Source organism: Miscanthus floridulus, chromosome 19 (genome assembly GCF_019320115.1).
Source record: "Miscanthus floridulus cultivar M001 chromosome 19, ASM1932011v1, whole genome shotgun sequence".
In the NCBI taxonomy this organism is placed as follows: Eukaryota; Viridiplantae; Streptophyta; class Magnoliopsida; order Poales; family Poaceae; genus Miscanthus; species Miscanthus floridulus.
In genome coordinates, this window is record NC_089598.1 from 99,744,464 (window position 1) to 99,761,867 (window position 17,404).

At 44.0% G+C, this 17,404-nt stretch overlaps 2 pseudogenes; both read left to right on the plus strand.

The window, feature by feature from the left end:
• The first annotated feature begins 2,666 nt into the window (after window positions 1-2,666).
• LOC136527409 (pentatricopeptide repeat-containing protein At4g02750-like) lies at window positions 2,667-8,217 on the plus strand (annotated as a pseudogene).
• On the plus strand, window positions 8,212-13,479 carry LOC136527408 (BTB/POZ domain-containing protein At1g04390-like; annotated as a pseudogene).
• The last annotated feature ends 3,925 nt before the right edge of the window (window positions 13,480-17,404 follow it).

Genomic DNA, 17,404 nt, shown 5'->3' on the forward strand with positions numbered 1-17,404 from the left:
AGACAAAGAAGTTTTTGTCCTCAAAATTTGATATGAAAGATCTTGGTGAAGCTTCGTTCATTCTAGGGATCAAGATTCACCGAGATAGAGGTAAAGGGGTATTAGGACTATCACAAAAGGCATACATAGAAAAGATTTTAAAGAAATTCAATATGCACAAATGTAGTCCCTCACCTGCTCCTATAGTCAAGGGCGACATATATGGGATTTTCAATGCCCTAGGAATCAGTATGAGATCGATCAAATGAAAACGGTTCTATATGCTTCAGCTGTCGGAAGCTTGCAATATGCTCAAGTATGTATGCGCTCCGACTTGGCATTTGTTACCGGGTTACTTGGTAGATTCTAGAGCAATCCTAGAACAGAACACTAGAAATTAGTAAAGAAAGTCTTGCGTTATTTGTAAGGAACAAAAAGCCTCATGATGACGTATAGAAGATCAGATTCACTCCATATAGTAGGATATTCATATTCTGATTATGCGGGAGATGATAGAAAATCCATGTCTGGATATGTATTCACTCTCGTAGGGGGAACTATTTTATAGAAAAGCTAAAAGCAAACCGTCACTACATCATCCACAATGTATGCCGAGTTTGTAGCGTGTTATGAGACAACGGGACAGGTGAACTGGCTAAAGAAGTTCATACCCGGTTTGAAGGTGGTTGACGACATCTATAGACCACTTAAGTTATACTGCGATAATAATCCAGTAGTACAGTATGCTCACAACAATAAGTCAAGTGGTGCTGCCAAACATATTGACATAAAAGTATTATGTTGTGAAAGATAAAGTCTGGGATCATGTTATAAGTCTCGAGCATATAAGTACCGAAAAGATGCTCGCGGATCCGCTTACAAAAGACTTACCACCCAACGTGTTCATAGAACATGTAGTCGGCATGGGTTTAAGGGAAAGTCTATAATTCCTGGACAAAAGAAGGCCCAAATTTAAGTATCTATTTTAGAACAGAGTGGTGTGTTGTAGTTGTTAAATCTATCGGCAATTGACCGTGACGATGAAACATGCTCTATGCGCTAATCTATAATGGAATGAACAAAAGTAAATGATATGAAATTGAAAGATGGTAGGAGATCAAGGGGGAGGTTGTTAGATTGATCTCTAATCCCAAACTGGGCCCAACGGCCCAGTTGGGTCTTTGATCCGCGTCCTGATCGGGGGCGCCCAGCCCACTATGGCGGAGGACCCCTATCACACTGCTATATATATAGAGGTGGGGGCCAGCGGCTCTGTGTACGAGGTTTACCGTGAGCCAAGCTCCCCACCAAAACCCAAATCCTAATCCCGATCAAAGAGGGACGCAGCCAGTGACGGGAAGCCACCAGCCGCGTCGCCCCGCTCCACCGACGTCGACGACTTCATTGTCCTCTTCCCCGAACATCGCTGCCCGTGCGCAGACTTCACCGACGAACGAGATGGCGGCTTCTAGACCATCTCCCTCTGCGGTGTCAGGTTCGACACGTTCTTCTTCTATTCCTCTCTGTCTCTCTACTCTTGATATCACATTCACAGTAAAGAGAACCTGCTAGACTTAACCCTAGATGATCTTTTCGATCTAAGGAGGAAACTGTGCGGCTTGTGCATGTGGAGAATAAGACAGCGATATGAAAGTCATACGGGCTTCCCGTTTTCATTTATTTTACCTTTTCTTTTCCATTAATTTGCTTCAGGTGACGGTGTTTAGAACAGAGGGCAAATGGAAGATTGAAATCGAGAAAGCGGGGGCGAATCTGCAAAGCCTAAAAAGCAGGGGCAAACGGTACAATTGCATGTGAAAATGAGGGCAGCAACACAATTTGCCCAATAAACTACTGGCCGACGTTATCTCTTGCTGCCATAGCAATTGGGACAAATTAAATAAAACTTGGATTTGATTCTTTGATTTCTCCCTCAGTACTTGCAAGCCATACGGAAAGAATGTTCGACTCATTATAATCTTTGCATCTGTTGGTGCTCCTGATTTTTTTCTTCTGAAATTGAACATGTTTTGAAAACATTTTCACAACAGAAGACAACCCATGTGATTGGAAGAACATCTTGGCTCTTGTCTATGTAAACTGGCATGCCTGTATGATTTGTTCCTTGGAGTCATCCAAGCGTAGCAACTGAACCTAGAACCATAGCCAATGCGTTCACTTGCAAAGCATCCGCAAAAAAGTTTTGGAATGGTATTTTTTACAAATTGCAATGTTTCTTGTGAGCCAAACTTGCCAGCAAATCGCTAATGCCGCCTGTCAATAGCGTTAGCTTGTGCTTGTGACCCCTTATTTTCGACCGATTATTAGGAAATTAGGAGTACCTATACCAAACACAATATTGAATATTGTTAATGGGGACACAACCTTGATTTTATTCTAATAGTATTCAGCCCGAACCTTATGTTCCTAGACAATTTAAGTGGGAGGAGTGTTTTGCTCCCAAAATATGGCATACATAAAATTATCAAAAGAAAAAAAACGGCCACCTGTCAAATTAAAAACGCAGAGTTAGACAGAGCACAAGCGTTGGGCGACATTTGGGCCAAGCCACAGACGAACAGCCCTGCTATTTGGGCCAGTACAGTAGCCTGCGGCCCAGTTTTACTCAGCCCAATGACTGAAAAAGAGGGGGCGTCGGGCGTCGTGTTCTCACTGCCACTCGCCGTCGTCGGCGCGTGCGCGTCGCTCCTTCGCAGGGTGTAGGGTCTCGCGCCGCCGGCTACCTGGGGCGGCCGCCCCGCGCTGCTGTAGCGGTAGGTCTGCCCCTGTTTCGCTCTGTTCCCGCGCGGCCGTAGCAGGCAGGCAGGCCAGCCGCCACGGGCGCTTCTCCGACGAAGCCGGTGCTCCCCCGACCTCGACGACTCTGGTGAGAGCTCCTCCATCATCTTTTGTCCTGCCATTTTTGCGTCGCCTCTCCATCTCCCCAGCCTCTGCGATCCTCCTCCTCCCCGGCCGTCGGCCGATGCGTCGCGTGGCCGCGCATGGTTCCCCCCAGACTCGAGTCCGCCCTTGAATTGCTATTCTGTTTGGTCATTTGGCTAGTCTGCGTAGTGCTGAATGGAGGGTGAGATTTGGTCATTTGGCTAGTCTGTTGTGTAGTGCTGAATGATATGGACGGAGAACAGAGTGGATCGGCAGTTGAAGGTATAGAGGGTGGAATTTACAGCGTCTCCTGGAGATGCTTTAGTATTTGGCCTTGCCCTTTTCAGAGCTTCGAAATGGTATTACGTCTTCCCTGGAACAAGTACAGATTTTTATTTGAGGAAGTGTGTTGAGATTTGGTGACCAATATGATGATATGTGGTGATTTTGTTTCCTGTTAGGAGCATGCATATGTGAAAGTATCTTCATGAACCAGGCCTCTGAATATTTGTACTAGAATAAGAATATTATATGGGTATCGTATCTGTAACCTTGATGAGTCAAGTCAAATGGTAATACGGAACTAATTGCTGCTTATAATTCCAGATTCACTTCACTGAATCGAAAGACAGAGGCTTGGTCCGGTCCACTACCAGTCTACCACTCATGGGCAAGACAACGGCATGGCACAACTGAGGCCGTGGTTTTCCTGAGCCCATTCCTCGCTCAACAGCAGCTGAGCAGCTTTGGCATAGATGCCGCTCGGGTTGGCTCACCGCACTGGGCCTTCCAGGTCCTCCCTGGCATGCACGTCGTGCGCTTGCGATGCGATAACCTTAGCAAACAGGCTGATTGGGCAGCACCTGCGTGCTGGCAGGGTGGATGCTGTGCGGGAGGTGTTCGACAGAATGCCGCAGCGGGACGTCGTGTCCTGGAACTCCCTCATGGCCGCATATGCCTGTTCCGGGGTGCATGACAGTGCAGTTACTGCGTTCCTCGAGATGAGGCGTGAGGGATTCTGTGTGGACCACACGTCCTTCTCCACTGTGCTGTCGGCCTGCGCAGGGATGGAGACTCTAGCTCTGGGGAGGTGCATCCATGGGCTTGCAACCAAGACCAGATCTTCATTGAACGTGTTTGTGGGGTCCTCCTTGATCACGATGTATGCCAACTGTGGGGTGTTCAGCTGCCTGGAGCAGATTGTGGATGATGTCGACAGTCCAAGCGTGGCCTTATGGAATGCTCTCATATCAGGCCTTGTGATGAACCACAGGGTAGAGGATGCTCGCAGGGTCTTCGATCAGATGCCAGAGCGCAATGTTGTGTCCTGGACTGTGATGATCAAAGGCCATTTTATTGTGCATGAGGTGGGTTGGGCATTGGAGCTGTTTAACCTTATGCCCGCAAAGAATTCTGTGTCATGGTGCGTCATGATTGGAGGCCTTGTCAACCACAAGCGATTCAGAGAAGTGATTGAACTATTCAACACTTTGATGAGCAGTAGGGACGCAGATGACAAATGCAATCCTCGTTAAGATTGTTAATGCTTATGCTGGCTTGAAAAGTATTGGAGGGGGCAGGTGTATTCATGGGTTTGCTGTCAAGTCTGGGTTTATTCATGACCACATCATCGAGGCATCATTAGTTGTAATGTACTGTAATTGCTTAGATATCGACGAGGCACAGTTGGAATTTTATAAAATGGAAAGAAAGCATGTTGGCTCATGGAATGCTATCATATCTGGTTGTATCCATGCAGGCAAGATTGATGAGGCTAGAAAGATTTTTTATTCCATGGATGGCAGAGATAAGATCTCGTGGAATTTGATGGTCAATGGCTATGTCAAATATGGAAAAATTCCTGACGCTATTGAGTTGTACTCAAAGATGCCTGAAAAGAATTTGCAAGCATCTACTACTTTGATGTCTTGTTTTATAGACAATGGAATGCTTGATAAAGCTCGGGATGTGTTCTACAGTATGCGTCAAGTAGATGTGATTTCCTGCACCACTTTACTCTTTGGATATGTGAAAGGAGGGTATATATATGATGCGCTGGACCTTTTCTGTAGGATGCACAAAAGGACTGTTTTCACATACAATGTGATGATAGCTGGTTTGCTTCATCAAGGTAAGGTTACTGAAGCTTACAAGCTCTTTGATGAATCTCCAACACGAGATTTAGTGACCTGGAGCTGTTTGATCAATGGGCTTGCTCAAAATGGTTTAAACAATGACGCACTTAAGCAGTATAAGAAGATGCTACTGTCAAATATACGGCCAAGTGATTCCATTCTTTCTAGCCTTATTAGCTGTTTTTCACATCATTCTATGATTGTTCATGGCCAGCAGTTTCACGCTTCTACTATCAGGCTTGGGTTTGGATCACATTTATTAATTCAAAATTCACTCATCAGTATATATTGCAAATGTGGTGAAATGATTATTGCCCAAGCCATTTTTGATGGCATGGACAACAGAGATGTAGTGACATGGAACACAATGATTTGTGGATATGCATTCAACAGTTTTGGTCAAAATGCTATTGAGACATTTGATAACATGAAAAAGGCCCAAGTTGATCCTGATGAGATCACGTTTCTCGGTATACTTTCTGCATGCAATCACATGAGCCTTTTGGAGGAAGGCAAACATTTCTTCAGTATGATGACGTGTAATTATGGAATTTTACCAAATAAAATGCATTATGCTTGCATGGTTGATCTGTTCGGTAGGACAGGCATGCTTGAACAGGCTGAAGAGTTAATGAAGTCAATGCCATTTAAACCAGACTTTGCAATTTGGACTTCTCTCTTGAGCAGTTGCCGATTGAATGGCAATGACAGGTTGGCAGAGCATGCAGCGAGTCAGTTAATTTCCATCAAACCTACTACTAAAATGCCGTACCTGCATCTCATCAGTGTAAATGGATCAACCAAAAGATGGAACATGATGGAAAATTTGAGAAGTCAAATTAGAAATGCTGCTACTGAGAAAGAAGTTGGCTATAGCTGGAGTTAACATCCCATCACGATTTACTGATGTGTACTACATAACAGCAGCATGTCAACAAGGGTACCAGAATACAAGACTGCCTACAGCCTACCACTGCTGATTATTGAGGTCATGTTTCAACATTTCCTGGTGGAGCCATGGCCAATGGATCACTTATGCAGAAACGTGTCTGTTTGTCACCAAGCAGGTAAAATCTAGTAAATTATGTTGTTACCTAATCATCCCCTGACATCGAAGGCATTACCAAGGAGATGATTGCTTTGTTGCTTTTCAGTGACATGCTGAGCGTGTGAAATTCTTGGTGTTCAAAATTCATGTCAGACGTGTGGGCACCTAAGCAAAACACTAATACGTATAATATATATTAGTATTTGCCATGACTGAGTTCACAATGAACAAGGTATTGAAAGTTTTTTGTTAAAAAGAACAGCATGGCATTGGAAGTCATTTGTTTGGTAAGGCAATATGTGATGGTTAGAACTGCTGAATTAAGTTGCATTTTGTCGTCCTTTGAAATTTTTGAATAAAAAAGGTACGACCTAGATTGTACTCATCAAGGGATGAGAACTGAATTTTGTTGGTCAAATAACAATTTCATAGTAAGAAACAAATGTGGGTTGCCATGGGAATATGTCCTTGACCTGGACCGGTTGATCGCATTTAATTTATTTACTACTTCAGCAAATCATTTGAGTGCTCATAAAATCTGTGTCTGCCACAACTTTCATTTGTTCAATGCAAGTGACAAGTCATTCTATTCTCAGTTTACCTTGTTGGAGAAAGAAAGTATAATTTCAACTGCAGTTTTTGTGGTGCAGATATAGTTGTAGCAGTGTAGCATTTGTTAATGGGCTGAAAAATTGACAGAATATTGTTTGAAACGTGCCATAACTATAGGGGAGATACGGTCCAAGTGAACACATGGGTAGCTGCTAGTGGTAAAAATAGCATGTGTCAAGACTACAGTTCTGGCCATACAATCTTGTGAGCTTAGAAGGTTTGTATTTCATCTGTATTTGCATTCGCTGCTTTCTCTCATTGATAAGCACTTCCATCTTTGAAAACGATTTGCTTACTGGTTTGATTTTTTCTTGCAGTGTTTGGGTGGTGATAATAAGAACACTAGAAGGCCTTCTAAAATGCCAGATGAAGTTAGGTCTGAGATTTCAACAGTCATAACAGATGAGAAAAGTGAAAGCTGGGAGCACTTTTTGATGGTGACACTCTTCATAAGGAAGGGTCTTACTGAGTTGGATAATCATGCTTTCTTGCTTAACTGTCACTCAGTTATCATGATCATTCTTTTACGTAATATTTCTCATGGAACTCCGTCATGTCTAACAGCCCTGGGGAGATCTCTTGATGTCAGCAACCAACATGTGAACAATGTCAGTATATTGGGTGAATTCTTCAGGTAATCTCTTTCGGGCTTACTGATTTTCATCTTGTTTAATGGCTACCCTGGCCATGTGGTGGTGATTAAGATCTCACTGGCAGTCATGACTGAGAAGTTTATGAAATTTTTTTCAACTGTGTTGGTATTACTGACTGCTGGGGCATAATCAATTGGTGTCCTGTATTTCTAAAGTAGACATTGTTAGTGAAGATATCCATGCATTGAGCTTCTTAATCTTTGCATTGTCCAGAGTTGATGCCTGAATCCTTTTGGTTTCACTATTTTTTTTTCCAGAGCTCCAATTTCAATCCTGGGAAAGCATGAGCTTGCCAGCATGACACTGGCTTATAGGACGGAGTGTGGCCATGACAGCGTGCTGCAGTCACTCGCCACCATTGCAGACCAACAACGCGCGGACGGCACCTGCCCTCCCAGAATCCCCATCCTTTGTTGCAGTGGTCCTTTTTTTCAACCATTCTTCCTCCTGCCAGATGTTGCAGTGGTTTTGTATGCAGTAGGTGGGGGTCTTGACTGTCGTGCTACATCTACCTTGTTCAAACCATTCTACCTCCTGCCAGATGTTGCCCTTTCAATTTGATTTTCCGGTCCTTTTTACATGCAAGTGTCTACTGTGAAGCATATATAAATGTGAACTGGAAACGCAAGAAAGCGTGCTTGGCGCCGCACAGAAGAATGTACTCTTTTCATTAACGTAGGTCGTGTTAGTTTTCTCTCGAGTCAACTTTCTATAAGTTTGACCAATCTTAGAAAAAAATATGTTTCAAAATCTACATCATCAACTAATTTTTATTAAAATCATCATAGCGTAAAACATTTACTTGCTTCTTAGATGTAAATGTGTATGCTATATTATTTTTCTTTAAACAATTCACATTTATGAACGCAGGGTCCCAAAGAAAATGATGGAGGCCATCCCAACAATGTGTACGAAACGGATGCTAAAGAAAAAAATGCAGCCTCTCCTTCCCGGACCGGCCCAGCCCACCGCGCAATCGCCTCCATTTGAGACAGAACCGTCGCTTCGCTAGAAGAACACTTCGATTTCCCTTCGCTTCTCTCATCTCTGCCTGCCTCCAGAGTCCAGGCTCCAGCAAGGAGGACGCGATGCGACCGGCCTTCTCCGCCTCCAAGCCGTCGCCGTCCGGGAGGGAGAAGGGCAGGAGGAAGGGCGCCTCTGCGGCCGAACAGCTGCTCACCGGCCAGGCCCTCCCCCTCCGCACCCGCCTCCACGACGCTCTCGCCCTCGGCCTCACCAAGTAATTATTGATTCCCACACTCTGACGACGAATTCATAGCATCTCTACTTCTCTATCTACAACCGTGCCGATGAATTAGCACTTCTCCACTACGCAAACAAGCGTGCGTGTGCGCGTCAGTGATTTCGGTAGCTCGGTTCGTAACTTTGGTGATTTCACGCTCCAAGTTGAAAACAATAAAGGGTTGAACCCTGGGTTTGTATAATACATATCATACAGGACATAGTTACTTTAATATTCAGAGACATGGGATAGAAATATAGAATCAAATTATTAGAGAAAGAATTTGGTTGTAGGGATGTTTTCTCACCAAGATTTGTGTTCTCCTTGCTCTGTTTTTGATCTTCTATGTATATGTCAGGTCTGATGGCCACGGTGCTAAAAAATGGCAGTCTACTGATGCTGGAGTACAGTCTCACGTGCTCAAATCGGTGGGTGCATTTGTCGGTTGTCTTTCAAATGAACTGCTGAAACTCCCTCCTATAAAGGTAAAATCTCCTGTATTTCAGTTTGTGATACTATGCCTTGCTCAGCTGTTCCAAGTTATTCCCTAATGTCCTTGTGGTATACTCTTCCAGAGTGTTATGTTATGTATATATAAACATGAAAATACGCCTAAAGTATTTGTTTACCAGGAGTCGATTTCAGATATACTTGTAGCTCTGGAAGGTATTCTTAAGACAGAGAACATTTCGGTTCTGATCCAAGCAGCTGACGTGAGCTCAAAGTTTGTCTCTACCTTAGGAAATTCTGTTCGCCAATACTCAGTTTTGGAGATGGTTTCGTCCCTCTCATGCCATTTGTCTGCGAACCAGCTACGTATTGCTGTACCATGTGCAACTGCACTGACCTGTATATTGAACAGCCTAGTTACAGCGAGAGCTTCAACTCAGGCAGAAATTTGGGAGGCTCTGGACAAAACCAATGCGGTCGCGAGTGTTATTTCAGCTCTACAGAATTACACCGAAGACGCCTACCCCCTGAACTATCTGACGGAGCATGATATCTCTGCTAAGAAGTATACTGTGGATTTGGCCTTCCTCGAGATACCATGTATGGAGCAACCACAACTTGATGGCAAAACTAGCACATTACTGTCTTAGCGCTGAAACAACAGTTTCTACGAAAGTTCTTAAGCTATATGCTGCTTTAGGTACATCTGTGCCTGTGGTAATTCTCCTCTTTGACTTCTGTGTCAATTAGTTTCCCATAGATATTTTGCATTCTCATTTGGTTTCCTCTTGCGCACCTGAAAACCTGTAACTGTAATTCAGCTTTATGTGGCAATGGAGCGATGGTCCTTCTTAAGAATGAAGAGTTGATCACTAAGACCGGTGACCTTATGGGAAAATCTCATCCTACTGTCACTAGGATTGAAGCATTAAGGCTCTGCCAGGTTTTTCTGGTAAGATTCGTATCAACAGAATTTGGTGGTTGAATAATATGACACATGTACTATGCATGTTTTTTCCCCAGAAAGAGAGACTTAAAATGGCTTTGTTGCATACAGAGATCTTCAAGGGGCTGCGATCAGTTGATGACTGCACATTGTCAGCCTATTGTTCAAGGCATAACCAATGCCATGTCTGAGATTGATGAAAAAACATTAGTAAGAGAGGGATGTCGGACTGCATTACTGGCCCTTCGTTATTCTGGGAATCATCATAGATGCTTCTGGTTTAATGCTATTGATGAAGTACTATATAAGATTCTTTCTGGGAGCTGCAACTCTTCACATCACGCACATCGGACTTTGTGCTATGGCCAGCTGTTCAATATAGATTCCAAAGACATTATGAATATATATCCCTATGTATGGGATATACTCGGATATTTAGCAGTACATTGCGATAATGAGCATCTTTCCATAGGGAAACGACAGAATAGTTTCTTGCAGGGACTGATATCATGTGCTTGGTAGGTACTAGGTTGTATCCTGTTCGAGTGCAATTTTTCTAGAATATCTCTTCAGTGCCACAAGGAACTTTATATTCATGTTCAGATCTAATTTTATCTACCTCATGCTTCTTTGTGCAGCTCATTGGCGACGGATTTACCTCTGAAAAACAGCCCCATGAAATTGTCTAAAGAGGAGCAGGAGCCAGCTTTGAGGGCAGTTCTTATGATGCTTCTCTCTCCTAGCCAATTCATTTTCTCTGAGGCAAGTTCTAAATTTCTGGAAGCTGTTCTACCATTAGGCAACGAATATATGAACATGCTCATGTCATCACTAGAATCAAATGTTACCAGAAATCTTACGGCATCTTTTGACTGTGTCAAGATCATGACTAACCTCATGAACATAGCATGCTTGTTGATAGTGCAATCTAACCATAGTCTCAACAAGAGGAGTGCTGTAGATGTATTATCCAGCATTATTAAGGAATGTCTGCACGATCATTTGTACATTACGAGATCAAACTTTGCTTCTCATCTGCAATTTTGTTTTGATGGAAGTTCATGTTGCTATCTCTCTGAAGAGTGGGAAGGTGAAAATATTGTTTTCTTTTATGGTCTCGTAGTATTGTTTGATCTGCTGAAGAGTGACAGCTTTATTTGTTTTCACTGTAAAAGAAAGTTAGATGTGGGGATTGTGTGCCATGGGTGCAGAGATTATTACACCGAAGGTTTGGTTGGAGTCCTCAAACATGCCTTGTGTCAGAACATGAGCCCAGGGCCCAAGTCTTATATTGCACATATACTGAGTTTGTTTGGCCTCTGTGGTTTTCCAAGCAAGCTAGGAGGAAATATGAGAAATGTTTTGTGTGATAATGAGCTAGTTGATCTGGAACTGTTGCTTGCAGATGGTGAATCTCTAAGTGCTCATGCGGCTATCCTATCAGCAAGATGTCCTAAATTATTGCCATCTGAAAAATCTTTTGTCCGTGATGGGTCAGAGACTGATGAATTCGGCAGAAGATCATGCTATCATGTGTTCGAAGTGTCTGATCGTGTACATAGTCACGCTCTGAAGAAAATTTTGGAATATGCATACACTGGGCTTGGTCACTGTAGATGATGCCCTTGTTAAGCCTGTAAAAACACTTGCAAAGTATTGCCACTTGAGATCAGCTGCACCTTGATGCTTCAGAAAGAGCAACCCAGATGGCACTCATGTCCCATATATGGATCTTACTACAGCACTCGAACCAGCTAAACATTCATTCTCGTGAGTACACTATTTCATTTATTCTAACCTGTGGGCCAAAAGTCAAGACATGCTGACTAGTCTTTATTTTGCCCAACTTTTATCTGAACATATGATACCAGGCACCTGTTGCTAAAACTTCTAGTTGTTCATCACAGTTATAATATTGGTTATTTGCATTCTAAATTTCTTATGCTACTTTGAAGGGTTCTTTATAAACTATTAGATAGAGCCCAAGAAGAGATCACACCCTGGCCTTCTATTATCATGTGTTATAATCCCTATGCTCAGTACTATCTTTGCCTTTTAACAAGTTTTGCTGACTCTCATTGTACTTCGTTACATTAATTTCCAGGGACATCATTTTGGAGGCCCAATCTAATGACAAAATGGAGTGTCACCATGGCTCATGCCAGTTATCAACTCCTCATATCCATAGCCATAAGATCATTTTGAGTGTGAGCTGCGATTACCTTCGTGCTTTGTTTCAGTCCGGGATGCATGAGAGGTATGCCTTTTGTTTCCTGACATCTCAAAGCAGGGTATCACACACATTTTTATTTTTTGGTTATCTATAAGGACATATCATGAATGTTTGACAGCAATTGATAAGAACCATGTGTGCAGTTTTGCAGAGGTTATCAGAGTTCCGGTCGGGTGGGAAGCATTGATAATACTAGTTCAGTGGTTCTACTCAGGCGAGCTGCCTAGAGTTGCAGCTGATTGCCGATGGAAGACTCTGAGTACAGAAGAGAAACTAGTCTATTCTGAAATCGTACGCAGAGCTGTCATCCCTGGCTGACTTCTGGTTCCTGGATGGAGTGAAGGAAGAAAGCCTTGAAGTGTTGACCTCATGCCTGAATTCCAGCACAAACGCCTCCCTCGAGTTCATCGGCTTCGCAGCAAACTTGGGCCAGTGGGAACTGGTGGAGGCCGCCATCAGCAGCGTGGCGCATCTGTACCCCAAACTGCGAGACTCTGGTCGGTTGGAGCAGCTTGATGAAGACGTGCTCAACATGCTGCGGACAGAGTATGTCAGGTATTCACAGCACTGCAGCGCAAGCAACTGAATCCTCAATGTCTTGGAGTTGCGCACTTGCGCGCGCGCGCGCACGCGTGTTTTTGAGGAGGCATTTACGGACTTGTCGTTTGGGGAGTTGGCATTTGGCATTGAGGATGTACAGTATATGTTGAATGCGTAGAATAGACATCTTGTGGTGGTGGTATACACAGCTTTTGCGTGTCGACTGTCGACTGTGGCGATCTGGATATTTGATTCACAAGAGGCCAGTGAGTACCTTGCAGCACGACAGTTCATGGTGTGATGGCAATGGATTCCCTTACTGGCGAGTAAAAAACTGGGAATCCACCCAGTAGCAGCAACAATTTACCTGCATAATGGAGGATGATCCTATCTTTCGATTCGGTGCACTAAGTTTAAACGGATGTTTGCGAGCTATGCACATAATTTGAAGGCCTTGTTCGCTTATCTTATAATCCATCCTTTTCATCTTATTTTTTTTAGTCGGAACGGTGTTTTTCTCTCACAACAAATTAGCTGGAACAGTGTTTCGGCTTGTTTTTTTTAGCGAAGCGAACGGGGCCGAAATTGTGTGATTTTATGGGGTTGGCTGTAGCAATCGATCCACATTAGAGCTTTATATAATATAATAGAACTAAGGCCCTGTTTGAATACCCCTTGGATTATATAATCAAATTTTGATCTAAACAGGATTGGTTATACGATGGATTATTATAACCAAAACTCTGGATTACCATAACCTCATAATTCGGGTGAGACTAGGTTATAGAAGATTATAGGTGCTGAAAGTCCAACTTGTCCCAACCGATTGTTCAACTTGTCAAACTATAAAGAATAAGATAGGAATTTATTACTTTAACCAACCACAATCAATCCTGTGATCCAGGGATCCAAGCACTCTAGGAGAAGGAAAGGTACATTGAAAAATGAGAATGTTAAGTATCTTAGGATAAAATATGGGCCCAGTTCGCTTCTCTATTAATCCGTCTTTTTCAGCTTGTTTTTTCAGTCGGAACAGTGTTTTTCTCTCACGACAAATCAGCCGGAACAGTATTTCGGCTTGTTTTTTTCAGTGAAGCGAACGGGGCCATGAATTCTATAAGATCGTAGTTTGGGACGAAGGGAGTACTCCATTTTGAACTATTAATTAAACTATGGAAACATACCTAGTGCAAACCAACCTCTCCGTGCAAACCGTGCAAACCAACTGTGGGGGAGAGGTGGGAGGGGGGATTTGCAAAAGCAGGGGAGAGGTGGGAGGGGGGGGGGGTTTGCAAAAGTGTGATTACTTACACTTTTGCAAATCCCCCCTCCCACCTCTCCCCCGCAGTTGGTTTGCACGGTTTGCACGAAGAGGTTGGTTTGCACTTGATACGTTGCCTTAAACTATTAGGCAGAGTATTTTTGATCTACTAGAGATATTTGTAACATCTAACTTTTTTTTGTTTTTGAAATTGCATCTAACTATTAGTTGTATAGTCGAAGCATAGGCCGCTGAAATGTTGTTGTCACTATAAGAGGGCTCAGAAATGACCTCGAATTATTACTCGATGGGCTAACGGTCCAATGGTGGTTCATCAGCTTAGCAGCACGGAACAGCTGTACCCGAAGCCATTGGAGTGGAGCAGCTGGACGAATACGCGGTCAACAAGCTACTGTACTAGTGTTTTCGGTTGTCTTGTCGCAGCCGCAGCTCCACGGTGGAATGGAATGGAATGGAAGCAACAGAACCTCTGATAACTGCGCGTCATGGACGACGCGCGCGCGAGTAGACAGTCTACGCAGCTTCTTGTTTCCGTCCGGCCTGTTCGCTCAGCCGGCTTAGAATTTTTTTCTTTCGAAGAGACGGTAAAAGCTTTGTCGTGATTTTTATTAGACGGATAAATTAAAAATACAAGTGTTTGGCTTAGTTTTTTGAGTGAAAACCGGGTCCAAAAACCACCAACTAGGAGAGTGCACCACTCATCCCGACTAACTTTAGAAATACCGTCCGAACACCTAACGACTTTGCCCCACTACTTGTTCAAACCTGAGCCAACTTGGTCGAAAACGGACCAACTAGCAACACAACTGCACTGGCAACTATCTAACAACTAAAGCAACTAAGAGCATCTCAGCCCTAGAACCAACTAGCAAAAACAACTCTCACTACTAAACAACACCGAGTTCCGATGAATACTTCCATCAAACCACTAACTGCTCTTGAATATTTCCATATCACCCTTTGGTTAACTTGCCCCTCTTCTTGTTTTTTTGTTGCCCCACTTCAATTAGCACCGTGAGGGCATCCATCTTTCGCCTTGGTGAGCGGACGCTCCAAATGTTGCGCAAAAAATTCAAATTGGTCAGCTTCCTCTTGTGTTGCTAGTGGCGATAAGTCTCCTAGCTTTTTGACAAGCAACTCCTCTGCAACTTGGATTGCTTCTTTTCCTTGTGTGGTTTTGGATTTCTCTGCTAACCTAATGCTTTTGCGTTGTGGGGTAAAGAATGAGGGTCTTGGTGCTGGTGGGGTTTGAGAAGTTACAGATGTGTTTTCCATTTCATGATCATTGGGTTCTTCCTCAGGAACTGGTACTGGTAGTTGCGGGATTAGAGGGGCTAGTACAAATTTAGAAATTGAAGCCAAAAACCCATCAATTGTAATTTCCTTAGCTATCGCAGCTGGATCTTGTGGCGAAGTGGAACCCAATTCAATCTCAACAGTCTTGGAAGGAACCTTGAGTGATAACCGGCTCCTGTAGTCTAGAAGAGGTGGTATTCTGATCATTGACTAGTTTCCCAACCATTACCATGTAGATCAGTGTGTGCTAGGTCAACAACAAGCTTCGGTATTCCAATCTCTAGAGGTACGCCTCCTGAACTAGCCCCAAGCGTTGATGCCTTGCCATCAGCAACATCCACAGCCTCCCTTAAATTGTGCACTGGTTCCACTGTAGAACATGTTGGGTGCATCGCTTCCTCATCTTCATCCACTAGTGTCGTCGTACCACCTTGTAGGTTTTTTGTCGACGCCTCTGTTGGTGGGTCCCAATCTTTATGAGATGGTATTGACATCTCTAATAACCGTGAGCTTGCATCAAGGTACGAAGGCAACGGAGTAGGATGTTGGGAAGTTTCCACAGATGTGTAGAGGCTGGATTCGAACAACATGGGATCACAACTAAAGATACTTTCATTAAAAAGGAGGGGCAGTACCCGGCAGGATGAGACGCCCATCATCAACAATAGCAGGTGCATGTTCCCCCATGACCTGGGAAATAGGCATCGCGAAGGATACCCTCTTGAGGCTAGGTGCTTGCTTCTTATGATCTCTATTGCTCCTACTACTAGCATGACCCACCACCTCCTTCGATCCAATGTCAAAGTGATTCTTATCCATATCTTCACTACCTTTGCAATTGAAACTCCTTCGCATTCCCTTGAACGACCATGAGAAGTCTGGACTCTCTTCTCTCTCCCAACATTGTGGCAGGCGTTGAGAGTGGAAGCCACTCTGATGGGATGAATGCATTCTGGGTTGGTGAGGTGCAATATACTCTGGAGACCGACGAGAGGGAAGTCTAAGACTTGGGCAAAAACTTGACCTGTGTCCCTCTTCCAAACAACGCCAGCAACGAGTGTTCCTTCTGCAAGACACCACCATGTGCTCGGTAGAGAGACAATTGAAGCAACGCCCCCTCATATGATGCAAGAATTTCTGTCTCCTCACCACATGCTGTTCAACTCGGTGTGGCTGTTCGCCGGCTATGGGGAATCTTGGATGCTCATTTGGTTTGTGCCATTCACACTTGCCTTCCAAACAGCGCCAGCATCTTTCCTTTGTGTGCTAGAAAAAACTTCTTCCCTCAGCCCTATCTGTCTTGGTAGCTAGCATACCAGAATGGCCTGCATAGTGTCTCCACCAGTAGTGGCTCTTTGCATCCTCTCAGTCCCCGCAACCATGGCCTCCCTCCATAGGATGTGACGAACGACAGAGCCCTTTGGGGACGTGGTTGCCTAGCTGGAGGTGCTCGGGTAGGTGCTGCTCTTGAGTGCTTTGCTGATGGGGAGGATCTTGGGGGCTCATGAGATATCTGTGCACCGGAAGCGTGCCACCGCTGTTTACAGGTTTGAATTTTGCCATCAGGATGAGCTAGGGTGCCACCGCTGTCCACTGGAAGTGGAAGCATGCCCAGAATTTCGAGGGTCGACATCACTGCCTTGCTCTGCTTCGATCTTACCTTTCCCCTTCTCTTCTCTGGTGTGGCGTCTCTGCAGGGTCTCGTCATGGACTTGAGTGAAACGACATGATTTCCGCGAAGGGAAATCCACAGAGTCGAAGTGTAATAAGACCGTGGTAGATCATATCACCCAAATTCCAGTCGAATATCACATCCATACAACGATAATATCATAGTACAAATAGTGCAAAATTATATAAATTATTACATCGCCGCATTGGCGGAATCAAAAGTAACGTTCATTCAGAACAGCTTGAAGATAAGATCGCCAAACTTGAGCGTAGGCACGAACCCCTCAACCGTCAAACTCCTCGGAGCTATACTCTACAGCAGAACCTGTATGCCAAAATTTATCAGTACAATTTGTACTAGCCACTCCCAACCCTATGAGCATTGCTTTGTGGAAATTGGATGCAAGTTGGATATAATCAAAAGGAACCTATA